The sequence below is a fragment of the Chiloscyllium plagiosum genome, chromosome 9 (assembly GCF_004010195.1).
Source record: "Chiloscyllium plagiosum isolate BGI_BamShark_2017 chromosome 9, ASM401019v2, whole genome shotgun sequence".
NCBI lineage: Eukaryota > Metazoa > Chordata > Chondrichthyes > Orectolobiformes > Hemiscylliidae > Chiloscyllium > Chiloscyllium plagiosum.
The window spans coordinates 103,486,230-103,500,340 of NC_057718.1; the positions used below are offsets into that span (position 1 = coordinate 103,486,230).

At 43.0% G+C, this 14,111-nt stretch overlaps 1 protein-coding gene across 3 annotated transcripts in view; it reads right to left on the reverse strand.

Moving 5' to 3' along the window:
* Positions 1-14,111, reverse strand: part of meis1b (Meis homeobox 1 b) — a 220,758-nt gene that overhangs the window by 105,690 nt on the left and 100,957 nt on the right. The gene's annotated exons all lie outside the window — the stretch shown is intronic.

Genomic DNA, 14,111 nt, shown 5'->3' on the forward strand with positions numbered 1-14,111 from the left:
ATATACCGACCACTGCAGCGGACAGCTGGAACTGACAACCGGAAGCGGCAGATACAAATCACTATAAATGCCGGAGGAAACATCACAGAAGCGCTTCACAGGAGGCTCCCAAGCACTGAGGATGTCACCTAGACAGGGGATGAAACGTCTGCAACACAAATTCCCAGCTCGGTGAACAGAACCACAACATTAGCTCAAACCTTTGGATTACTAGTCCAAAGGCATTGCCACTATGCCAACACCTCCCATTACGTAATTGGATTGTCCACATTATTTAAGTGTTAGTTGGAGTATCTCTATATAACAGAAAATGTTTAGAGAGGACAAAGAGATGGAATTTTCTGTTAACATGAAGCATGGCTGAATCTAAAGACTGCAGGAGCTGTAGCCCCTCCAAACTTAATTAAGCTGTTCATTTTTAATTGCACAAAAGCTTGACAGCAATTAAGTTTATTAGCGGAAGAGTTTCAGATATTATTTGACCTGTGTTTGACCTGCAGCCAGGGTTGGACATCATTTAGCTGAGTGGAGCCTTACCAAGTAGAATATTTCTTTAATTGCTTGGACAAACTCACCCTCTTCAAACTCCAGTCGGAAAAAGCAACAAAGTACATGAGCTCAAGTAAGAGCCTCACAGGAGAGCCATAATACGGGGAAGGGGCACCAGTTTAAACATGGTCAGCCCTCATCGGAGGACCAATTTGAACGTGTTATTTTAATCCTTACTAATAACAAAACTATTTTTTTCTCTTTGTAGTTTATATGCAATAGATCAACGGAGTATTTTCAAACTGTCAAAGAAATGAGGGCCAACCTCACAAATCAGATCCCATTTGAGACTGCACATTATTTTAACTTATTAACTGAGGCTCCTTAAAAATAGCAGGAGCTGGGGAGACCAAGCCCACAAGAACCAAGTTCGCAGAGACGAGAATAAAGCAGAGAAATTCATTGCTTCTTAAAAGTTTCCAAGGAGAAAAATAATCTAGAGAAGCGCGTTGCTCCTTAAAGTTACTTTGTGGAGGTGCTGGTGGTGGACTGGGGTGGACAAAGTCAGAGGTCACACAACACCAGGTTAAAATCCAAGAGGTTTGTTTGAAATCACAAGCTTTCTGGGCACGGAGGGAGTGGCATGGTGCTGTGTGACCTCTGACTTCTTAAGGTTCGCAGGAAAGAGAATAAAACAGAGAAATGTGTTACTTCTTAACCAAACATAACATGGCCCCAGGTTGGTGATCAAGGAGAAATTTATTGCAAATGCTGGAATCTCTACTGAACCTACTTTCAGCTTGTTGATCAACTTGGTAAATGGAACAGTTTAACAGAAATTGTTGAGTTGCATGTACAGTGGTAGGGTTACAGTGCTTCCACATTGGCTCATGAACAATTAACACTTTGGAAAACCTGAAAGAACCGCGAATACTGGAAACCAGAAACAAAAATGCGGAATGCTGGAAAAACTCAGCAGCATCTGTGCAGAGGGAAAGCAAGAGGGTCCAGTAACGCTTCCGCAAAGTAATCTGAACTCACTCGAGGGATAATTGAAAACTAGGATGGACCAGTTAACAAATGCCAGCACTGATATATCTAACCCCAAACTAGTGTTTTTAGTACTCAAAAGGCGCGAGCTTTCCTAAGAGACATTGTCACGCTACTGTGCTATTTTTGAAATGTCTTTTAGTGAATAACGAGGGAGCGCTTCCCCCAGTCCAGTAATGATGGGAAAACAAAGGCAGTTAAGTACTGATGGAAAATTTCCAGTCCTCCTATCTTAATGATACTCCTTGTCCAAATGTACTCCTTTCATCAAATTTTCCACCGCAGTCTGCAAAATGTGGATGCCAGGACAGTGATACAAGCTTTATATCTTATCTCGGCTTGTAAGCAAATATCAATAACATTCCCTCCCTCACTGGCTGCTCTCTCTCTCTCTCTCTTTCTCTCTCTCTGTGACAGCACAATGTAATCGCTGCAGCACATTGCAAAACAATCCTGTGCAGAGGCAGCAGCTGTGATAATGGGAGGCAGACTGTTGTTCACCAGCCCCCCCCCCCCCCAATGTAGGCCAGCGAACTGTAATTTCACTCAATGCGACCCCTTCTCCTGCACTAAGGGTTTGTGGAATAACTGCAGCCAGATGGCCCTGGGGTTTATATATATAAAAAAAACCCTCTTTCAAGGACTCTGATGGGGGGCGGAGGGGGGGCGGGGAAAAGATATGTTAAAAAAAAGTGAGAGAGAAAAAATCCTGATGTTGTAAGATGTTTTGGGAACAGGCACTTTGAACGCTTAAGAAGTAGGAGGTAACATGGCAACTGTCCAACGTAACTCTTATCAGGGACAGCATTCTGTTGCTGAACTAAATATGTTGGAGAACAATTTCGGAAGTTCTTTTATCCATTTTCCTCCAGCCCTACTCCTCCACAATCGAGCCCGATGCACACTAATATAGTCTGACCTTGAGTTAAACTCTGGAACGTAATGGCTTAGATAGATACTTTCCATCTCACAATAACAACAACAGCAAAAAAAAGTTTTTTTTTCACAGATTTTCATTACATTGGAGGAACCTGTTCAGTGCTCAGCGTGTGTCAGAATGGTTCAGAGTGTTAAAAGTGCCTTGCTTCTTCCCCACTGGATGAGATCAAAGATGCACTCCTGCGCCTTGCATTTGCACTTTCCATGTAGTGAGAGAGAAGGGCTGTGATGGCCAGCAAAGACACAGTTTGAGGTTATCGCAGAAGCCTAGCTGCTTGTTAGCATTTCCAAAGATCCCTTGTGGAGAGAGAGAAAAAGACTTGCTGGGTGACTGGTGCGGGGTTTGGTTCCTTCCTGCCCAGTTGCTGGAATAGCAGAGTTAGACCTTTCAGGCAGCCTTTGGGGAAGGAAGATTTGTTTAAAGGCTAACTTATAAATGCAAATGAAAACAGTAATCCTTAAAATCATCAGTGAAATGCAGAGGTTGGCATCCAATCTCCTGCACTGACTGCTGTAAAGCAATCTGTTTAGCAACTTCTAGGCGAAAGTGAGGACTGCAGATATTGGAAACCAGAGTTTAGATTAGAGTGGTGCTGGAAAAGCACAGCAGGTCAGGCAGCATCCGAGGGGCAGGAGAATCGACATTTCGGGCAAAAGCCCTTCATCATCTGTTTAGCAACTTCTGCTGAGCAACTACTCAATGGTAAAGTTTCATGTGCAAGACTAGAACAATTAGATGGATGCACTTAGCAAGTGAAGATATAAAGTTGATTCAACAAACATGATAATGTATTTGCATGACACTCTTTCATTAAAATGCTACAGGCATACCATACACAGATGTTAATTCACTGGTATTGCTAGCTAATAATAGAATGATTTTGATTTGATTTATTATTGTCACATGTACCTAAGTAGAGAGAAAAGTTTTGTTTTGCGTGCAGTACAGGCAGATCATACCATACAACGATCACAGGGTGATCAAACAGAGTGAGGAATATAGCATTATGCCTGCAGAGAAAAAGCAAAATCGACATTAGATTTGAGAGGTCCATTCAGAAGTCTAACCAGATTTCTAACCTAGTGTTAGAACACAGGAACAGGAGAAGGCCAGTCAGCCCTCCACCTCTTCAACCAGTCAGTTTGATCATGGCTGATATGCATGTTAATCCATCCCTTTACCTTGACTCTGGAACAAATTTCACCATGTGACCAGGCGTCAAGTGATCGGAAGGTTGAGTATTTAAGGTGAGCTCATCAATGCTTCTGAGTTTTTATGACATTAACACTTTAAAAGACAGCAATGTTTTGCTACTGTCAGTAATGTCAGTGTTCGACTGGACGTGTTAATCACAATCTTCTGCCAGTGTCTTTTATTCAGTGAGGCTTTCACACTTTTTTTTACAGAATGGTCACTCCTCTGACTAGTAAATGAAGCAGACAGCTCCCACCCACCCATTTACGACAGTCCTTCTTCCTCACAATTGCCAACTGCCCCCCCCCCCCCCAACCTACCCTCACCCCCGACCTCATCAAGAAAATGCTGAGATTGTAGCAAATGGCACAAATGTCAACTTTGTCCCCTCAGGGAGAGGGGGATTGTGAAGTGGCTCATTTAATGTGAACTAGTCACAGAATGCCACCAAGTTGCTCCTATTAGTGCTGTCTAGGGTGTAGGTCCTGTGTAAAATATAAAGAAATAACAAACTACATTGACTGGCACTTGACATACAGCATTAGTAGTGTCGATTCAGTCCTCTCTCTCACACTGGTTTTTCTGCCTGCTCTATAGGGCGAGCACAGAATGCCTAAAACCAAATGTAGTTATCCAGGGTGTCCCTGCAAACCAGGAATGTTTTCTTTCTTTAAAAAGTCGCAAACATAAAAATCTTGAATCATATTGAACGGTGCACAATACATACAGGACCTTTTTTTAAAAATATATAACAGTGCAAACCAAGGATAGTGTATTGGATCAGGCACCTCAATTTAGGTTTATAAGCCTGAGGTTGTCACTAAGAATAGCTATGGCTGTTGCTGAGAATTAGTAGAAATTATAGGAGCCTCTATTGTGCTGATGTCTACATTTAGAACAAGGCACTGACTTCTGAAGCCTGAGTTTCCTCTCCACAATGATCTACAGACTATAAGATATGAATTCAAGCCCTTGTCTGTTGAGTTCCTGAAAGAAACATTATGGGGGATCCAAATAACCACGGGGGGAGAAAAAACACTCTTGCTGAAGGGGGGACTGTGGTCAGTGTACACAAAATTAGTTTCTTGAAACTTTGAGCACACTTACCAGAGCTGTGTTCCCCACTAAGTCACTGCAGCACAGTAATTGCATTTTTTCAGGGATCACCAGCCTTAGCAATGGCTGCATTTCAGGGGCAACTTGCCATTCCACACCTGCTGCTCAGGTTTCTGTTCACTAGGAACCACAGAGGACCACTGGTTGGGACTTGCTGGAGTGCAACTGATGAGTTCAAGCTAATTCAGGGGTGATTATGTAGTTTACTGGACGACTAAACCTCTTTAAGCTTGTAATTACTGCCTATTTGAGTAAAGAACATTCAAAGCCAATTCACCACACCATGCTCTCCACAGCTGGAAGCAGGCTGCCAGGAGGCTGCGGGAACCTTATATCTGTAGGGACTTGAATTGAAGCACACTTAGCAGGTAAAACAAAACAGAATCAGCAAAGGTATTGCGCTTAAAGACACTCGATCTTGCTTAAAGAAAAACAGGCTGATGGTGAGCTATATAAATTACTGCAACGTACATAATGAAAGGCATTGTGGATTAAAACTAACATCAGAGTGAAATGAAAACATATCTACAACTTTTGTAGCCTGTGTTACATTTCTGCAATCATTAGGGGAACCCATGCAGGCACATCATTCAAACCACTTGCTTGAAAGAACATCAAAACCTCAGGACAGTGAGATTGTCTCTTGTAGCCAGTCTTCATATAATGGCCTTGTTAAACCAAATTTTACAATTCAGCACTGGAAATCCCAACATCTCTCACAGAGATTTAGCAACAGAGAAGCAGAGAAAAGTGTTTTGCAACAGACAAAAGCCAATTGCTTCTCTTTGGGGAAATAGTAGCGTCGTGGTAATGTCATTGGACTCCCATGTTCTAGAGTCATAGGTGCAAATCTCATCACAACAACTGGTGAAATTTGAATTCAATAAAAATCTGGAATGAAAAGCTGAGCTAAAAGCAATCATTTAGTTAAAAAAAACAGCTTGGTTCACTAACATCCTTTAGGGAAGGAAATCTGCCATCCTCACCTGGTCTGACCTACATGTGACTCCAGACCCATGGCAATGTGGCTGACTCTTAACTGCCCTCTAGGCAATTACGGATGAGGCAATAAATGCTGATTGGGGAAGCAATGCCCACATTACTTGAACAGAATATTCATCAGCAACTGCACATAGCACCATTTTTTGGATGAGATTAGATTCCCTACAGTGTAGAAATAGGCCCTTTGGCCCAACCAGTCCACACCGACCCTCCAAAGAGTAACCCACCCAGACCCATTCCCCTCTGACAAATGCACCTAACACTTTGAGCAATTTAGCACAGCCAATTCATCTGACCTGCACATCTTCGGATTGTGGGAGGAAACTGGAGCACCCGGAGGAAACCCACACAGACATAGGGAGAACGTGCAAACTCCACACAGACAGTCGGTCAAAGCTGGAATTGAACCCGGGACTCTGGTGCTGTGAGGCAGCAGTGCTAACCACTGAGTCACCATTAAAACAGTGAAGTGTCATGTGAGTGATTACCAAGCAAAGTTGTGACATACTACCCAGCCATGTAAGGAGGGGGGGGGGTATACTGAGACTGATAGCTAGGACAGAGAGGTAAGCTTTGAGGAGGAATAGGAAGCAGGCGGATTTCAAAATGACAGTTGGAGCTTTCATAGCTTCACTACAGTGAAGAAGCAGACCATTCAGCCCATCAAATCCACACTGATGCTCCAAAGAGCATCCCACCCAAACCCACTCCCCCATAACCTTGCAATTTTCATGGCCAGTCCATCCAGCCTATACATCCCTGGACTCTAGGGGCAATTTAGCGTGGCCAATCCACCTGACCTGCACATCCTTGGACTGTGGGAGGAAACTGGAGGACACCCATGCACAGACTGAATGTATAAATTCCACACCGACAGTTGCCAGAGGGTGGAATTGAACCCGGGTCCCTGGCGCTACGAGGCAGCAGTGCTGCCCAGGGAGCTGCTCCTACACTTTGGCCACAGGTAACTGAAGTCACAGTGGACCAATGAAAATCAGGAATGTGCAAGGGTCAGGACTGAATTCCATTCCGTGCTCTGAGTGGATAGGAGAAGGTAGCATGCAGTATCTAATCAGGCACCGGTTAAAATATTGCAGTTGGCTCCTGTATACGAAACACAGGATGGGAATTAAAACAACAGAAAGAAGATTAATAACAAAGAGCAATCAGACACATTGTGTCCTTTGTAGCACCAGAACTAAACAGGGTTCTGGGAATATTAGTACTGCAGCGTGGTTTACTATTGTGATTAGTGTTTCACACTCTGGGATTGTTTCGCTGTTGAAGTTATAGTTGATATTTTGGACAAGGGTTCGAGTTATGCCTTACATTCAGTTTCTGTGAAGCACTGGAGTCATGGGAATTTCTAGCTGCTTGAACTTTGTTTGCCATTTAATCTGGTCTTGCTGATGCAAAGACAGCCAGCCTCTAGCTGCCAATCACACGGCCTTTTTAGTCCGAGCCCAAAGGAGCAGGGCTTCTGTCAAAAGATTTCAAAACCATGTTAAATGTCTTGATATATAAAACATATCTGGAGTTTTGGCAGAGCTTTTCAAACATTTCTGGCAAACTCGACCAATTGTAATACTGATCAATACCCTAAACATTCAAATAGCATAATTCACATATACAGCGCACAAAAGGTAACAATACTAACTATGGGACTGTTAAAGAACACATAGTCATGAGGTCTGTGTAAACACAGATTGACTGTTGGTTTGCACAGAAACCGGTGCAGTATTTAGAATTTTGACTTGTGGGATTATTTCAAGTTTCCAAATAAAGGCTCAGTCATCATAGCCATGACTGGGAAATACTAGATACAGCTTCTGATACAGGTCAAAGCCTTGATTTCTGACTAGGCTCAGTTAGCTTTCATTCAAAAATGTATTCATTCACAGGATGTGGCCATGACCAAGGAAGCCAGCATTGACTGTCCACCCCTAATTGATGGATTAATTTATTTGACTGATATATTGTTGTCACATGTACCGAGATACAGTGAAAAGTGTTACTTTGTGTGCTCTACAGACAGATCATACTGTTCAAAAGTGCATCAGGGCAGCAGAACAGAGTGCAGGATCCAGTATTACACCGCAGAGAAAGTGCGGAGAGCGAAATCATTACAAAGTCTGATAACTGCGAGGAAGAAGATGTTCTTGAATCTGTTCACACATGTTTTCAAACTTTCATATCTTCTATCCAATGAAAGAGGGTGAAGAGGGTATAACTGGGGTGGGGGGGTCTTTGATTATATTCTAGATTAGAGTGGTGCTGGAAAAGTGCAGCAGGTCAGGCAGCATCTGAGGAGTAGGAAAATCGACATTTTGGGCAAAAGCCCTTCATCAGGAATACAGGCAGGGTTGTTGTGGTTCTGTTCGCCGAGCTGGAAATTTTTGTTGCAAACGTTTCGTCCCCTGTCTAGGTGACATCCTCAGTGCTTGGTAGCCTCCTGTGAAGCGCTTCTGTGGTGTTTCCTCCGGCATTTATAGTGGTTTGAATCTGCCGCTTCCGGTTGTCAGTTCCAGCTGTCCGCTGTAGTGGCCGGTATATTGGGTCCAGGTCGATGTGTTTGTTGATGGAGTTTGTGGATGAGTGCCATGCCTCTAGGAATTTCCTGGCTGTTCTTTGTTTGGCTTGCCCTATAATGGTAGTGTTGTCCCAGAGGAAACACCACAGAAGCGCTTCACAGGAGGCTCCCAAGCACTGAGGATGTCACCTAAACAGGGGACGAAATGTTTGCAACAAAAATTTCCAGCTCGGCGAACAGAACCACAACAACGAGCACCCGAGCTACAAATCTTCACCCGAACTTTGAACAGGCAGAGTGCCTGCAGAGTGGAGAGATAAATGAGAGGAGGGTGGGGGTGGGGAGAAAGTAGCATAGAGCTTCAGGGCAGGAGGAGATGGCCTGGGGGTTGCAGTGAGAGAGGATCCTCTTGCAAGGATGCCTGCCTTGAAGAAGTTTTCCTCCTCTCTCTACAAGAATCTCAGTGAGGTAAAAACAATGACTGCAGATGCTGGAAACCAGATTCTGGATTAGTGGTGCTAGAAGAGCACAGCAGTTCAGGCAGCATCCAAGGAGCAGCGAAATCGACGTTTCGGGCAAAATGTCAGTGTCAAGTCGGTCGTCATTAATGGAGATGGAGAGGTCCAGGAACGGGAGGGAGGCGATCTCTCCATTTTTACAAACCCACCAACTCCCACAGCTACCTGATTACACCTCTTCCCACCCTAACTCTTGCAAAAATGCCATCCCGTATTCCCAATTCCTCCGCCTCCGCCGTATCTGCTCCCAGGAGGACCAGTTCCACCACAGAACACACCAGATGGCCTCCTTCTTTAGAGACCGCAATTTCCCTTCCCACAAAGGGAAATTTGCCTCCCCAGAATCTGGTTTCCAGCATCTGCAGTCATTGTTTTTACCTCTATAATAAGTATCAAGTCAAACTGTTGTCCAAGTTTCCCCTTAAGAGCAAAGGTTATGTGTGACTCAAAGTATCAACTGGCTGTTTAAGTATTGTGTCATTGCATAATAAATTCTCTTAATTTATTACACCAAAACTACTGTTTTCCAATTTTTTTGTCTGGTCAAGAAACTAGCAGAATCTTAAAATTTGAACTTATTGTCCAGATATTAGAGTACAAAAATAAAGCCTTGCTACTGTTTAACAACACTTAGACTACAGATTTAATGCAGCATGAGGTTTTGGTACAACTCTAGAATCATAGAATCCCTCCAGTGTGGAAGCCGGCCATTCAGCCTATTAAGTCCATATCGATCTTCCGAAGAGCATTCCACCCAGACCCATGTCCTTACCCTATCGCTGTAATGCTGCATTTTCCATGGCTAATCCACTGAGCCTGCACATCACATGGGTAAAGGAGAGAATATAGGAAGCTAGGCAGGAATTTTAAGAAGTAGGTCCCCAATGGTAGTTTTAGTTGGATGACTCCCAATGCCACGAGCTACTGAGGGTAGCAGTAGGAGGATAGAAGAAATAAATGCATGGCTGAGGAGTGGGATTTACATTTTTGGATCATTGGAATCTCTTCTGGAGTAGAAGTGACCTGCATAAGAAAAATGGATTGCAGGACTAATTTCGCTGCTCCTTGGATGCTGCCTGAACTGCTGTGCTCTTCCAGCACCACTAATCAAGAATCTTAGTGAGTCTCTCCCTCACTGTAACCCTCAGGCCATCTCCTCTGCCCTGAAGCTCTATGCTACTTTCTCCCCACCCCCACCCCCCTCTCATTTTTCTCTCCACTCTGCAGGCAACCTGCCTCTATTCCTGATGAAGGGTTTTTGCCCAAAATGTCGATTTTCCTGCTCCTCGGATGCTGCCTGACTTGCTGCGCTTTTCCAGCACCACACTGGTTTCTAGCATCTGCAGTCCTTGTTTTTACCTCTTTGATTATACTGGTTGCTTTCCCAAAGCAGTGGGACGTGTAGATGGAGCCAATGGATGGGAGACTGGTTTGTGTGATGGACTGGGCTGTGTTCACAGCTCTCTGTAACTTCTTTCATTCTTTGACAGATCAGTCTTCCTCCCAAGCTGTGTTGCACCCAGATAAGGATGCTTTCTAAAGAGCATCTATAAAAGTAGTTGTCCCTTTGAGAAGGTGGTGGTGAGCTATCTTCTTGAACTGCTGCAGCCCGTGTGCTGTAGGTACTGCCACAATGCTGTCAGGCAGCTAGTTCCAGGGTTTAAATATTCAGCCATTCAGCCTTTCAAGCCTGCTGCCTTATTTGGTAAGGTCATGGCTCACTGAACACTTCAATGGCTTTTACCCACTCCATCTCCTTTATCCTTTGCACCTCAGCCAGAGACATGCACACCCTGTGAATGATTCAAAAACAATTCAAAGACTGAGTTTATGCAACTTCTGTGGGGTAGAAAATTGCAAATATTTACCACCCTGGGAGCAAAAATGACATCCTTCTCGTCTTGTTCCTCCATTACCTTTCTGTTATTTTTAAACTGTGCCCCCCAGTACTAAACTCCTCAACTGGGGAAAGCATCTCACTTGCATCTACTCTGTCCATCCCTTTCAGTGTTTCATCACCTCTCATTCTTCAAACCTCTCGAGAATACCGGCCCAGTTTGCTCAATCTCTCTTCATAGAACACTTCCACCATCTCAGGTCTGGTTGCTTTCCCTCCATGACAGCAATTATCCTCCTGAGATAAGAAGGCCGAAACCATACACGTTGGTTCACGTGCATTCAAACCAAACTCCTGTACAACTGAAGTGGTGGAACTGCAGGAGAGATCCAAGACTTGGAGAGGAACTTGCAGGTCAAGGTGTCCCATGCTCCTGGTGGGAGGTAGAGAATGCAGATTTGGGATTTGCTGTCAAGGCTGCACTGCATTTGCTTTTTATTCATTCACAGGATGAGGGTACCGCTGAGCATTTATTGCCCATCCCTAACTGCTCAAATGGGTAGCTAAGAGTCAACCACATTGCTGTGGGTCTGGAGTCACATGTAGGCCAGACTGGGTAAGGATGGCTGATTTTCATCCCAAAAGGACATTATTGAACCAGATGGGGTTTTTCCGACAATCAACAATGGTTTCATGGTCATTAATAGATTCCGACCTCCAGATTTCTGCTGAAACTTTGCGTGAGTGTTGGAGTGAATGAATGTTTAATGTGGTGGATGGGGTGTCAATCATGGCCCAGTGGTAACAAGCACATTTACACACCAATGTGAAAACTAGCCACTGGGGTCAATTCCTAGAGGACACTGATTGGAATTCCAGAAAGAATATCACAGTTTTAAGAAAAATAAGGTAATGTAGGATTTCAGAATAAAGATGCACATCCTTACTCTTAATGAGCTATTAATACTCTCACTCTTTAATTCAGGAATGAAGGAGTTATTGCAAATGTTCCAACCTTATTTCTCAAATGCATCACATTCACAGCTCAACACAAATGGATATTTCAGAAGCTGTTTAGCACCTAGTCAATTCTACGATTTGTATGCTATTAGATTAATACCATCTCATTATGCTTTTGGCAGTGTACAGCTTCTGACACACAGACACAATCAATTCAATTACAGACTTTCAGCATCAAAAAAAAACAAACGAGCAGATACTGATATAGCCAATTACCAATCATAAATGAATTACAGGAGGCACCACATAGCGTGGATAATGGAGGGATTCAGCATGAATTAGCACTGTTCTTTGGATTTCGTGACTATCTAAACTGAAGTTGTCCACAGATTATAAAACCTGCAATAACATTAAACCTCACTGCTATAAATTTGTCCTAAAGCAATACTCCAGACACTGACAATCTGAAATAAAACAAATAAAATGCTGGAAATGCTTAGCAGGTCTGGCAGCATCAATGGAGAGAAACAGCTAATGTTTCAGATGTCTGTGGCCTTTTGTCCAATGAATGAAACAAATTGTATAATCTAAGAGTGAAGATTCTGTTTGTGAAATCAACAAGTTAATTTGGCCTGAAAGCTTCTGAACTGACCGAGCAAAGAAGGAAAGACAAATTGCAACACAAACATTTTATTGCAAAAGTTGCAGTATTTTCAAATATGTTGCAAGAAACAGGTACACACTAACAATGCAAACAGACTTGAGGGGAAGTTTGTCACTGTTCACAGAACACTTTGGTTCAAACTTTTTTTGGAAACCCATCTCCTACTTTGACATCACTTATATTTTAAAACTTGGCAATATTTTCCAAGTCAATAGACAATAAAACTGGTGCATTGAAAAATCAGCCTCTGGTTTTCTTTGACTGTCTTTCATGACGCTGGCTTGGATCAATTTCACAGCCAGAGTAATTATTTTTCCAAAACAATACTGTTCTAGAGTATTTTTATGTATACATTAACTAGCTGAATGTATGCTTGTGCAGAGCAACATGATTTAGGAAGTTAAGTAGTAATTAAGGGTTTTGCAAAGATCTGTAGCTCGGGTGAGGTAGTTGGTTAGCTCGCCGAGTTGCTAGGTTATCGTACAGAAATTTCGTTACCATGCTGGGTAATTTGGTTTGACTTCTAAGGAACACTCAGTCTCAAAATTAGATCCTTTTAGATCATCCTGTTGGAGTTCATGTTCTCTACTTGATTTCTGCACCTCGTGCTTTCATATCTCCATTTTTCCGTGTCTGCAATGGCGTTTCTCCTCTCCACTATTTCTAATAAGAATCCTGTGAAGGAGAGTGATTTTGCAGCCCTGTCTGGTATTTGCAGAGCTCCAGACTGCACGAACACGTGAATAGTACATTTTTAGAAGATGTGTCAGGTCAAAGATGGCAGCTTGTGATTAATGGCTGCCTCATCCAGTGCCCTGACAAACATAGCTATCATCCATTGCCAATCAGCAGATGCAGGCTCATTCGCCCTGTCAGCTTGACATATTATTCAAACGACAATGGGTATTAACGTTCAATTATCTGTCCTAGAAGTAACCTCATGTTTCCTTTTCTGAAACTGTGGAATTATATGCACTACCACAGCAGTGATCCCAGGGACTGGACAGATACTTCCCATGAAAGCCAAATAGGTAGGGACTGCCTGCAATTAGGTCTGTGCCATATTTGATGTAGGAGAGCTGACCAACATCATCCCTAATGTACCAAAGGCACACAGCGCTCGCCTGTCACTGCATTCTTGTGTGTAACAGCGTTTGTAGTTATAGTGGAAATGATCTGTACATGTCACATCTGGGCTTTCTGATCACAGAACGGATGGGATTTGGTTTGAATTTGCAAACCTATCTGCCTCACTGTTAAAGTGCACTGTTAGTTCCCCACCCCCTCAGATCAGGCAGTGATGCCTGTTGCTGTTGGTCTTGTAATGTCTGATTGAGCCATTACGTGAAGGTTATCAGTGCCTGCAAACTCTCCACACGCAGCTGCTAATGAAAGAGGGGCAACAGTATGATAACCAGCGCTGGTTTGCAGATAAACCTCTTTCTCACAATCTCTTGTTTACTTTGCACACTGCACCAGCAACAATTCTCAAAATCTCTGCGTAAAACAATCAGTCAGGAAAGATAAGCCACGTTCTTAGTCCCCAAAAAAATCATGTCTTTGGAAATACGCCAATAATCATGGTTCAGAATATTAATTATGAACACTGAACAGCTAATGTACAAGAAAATTAATTCCAGGTATTTGATGGAATAATTTCTACTACAGATAAATGTCGACATTTCATTACCTCAACAGGATATCCTAAGGTTGTTGGCAATCTATGAACTAGTAAAAGATATCCATGTTAACTTTAAACAAACTTTTCTCTTTGCTAAATCTGTTCATTTTGCCAAAGGCCTTAAATTATT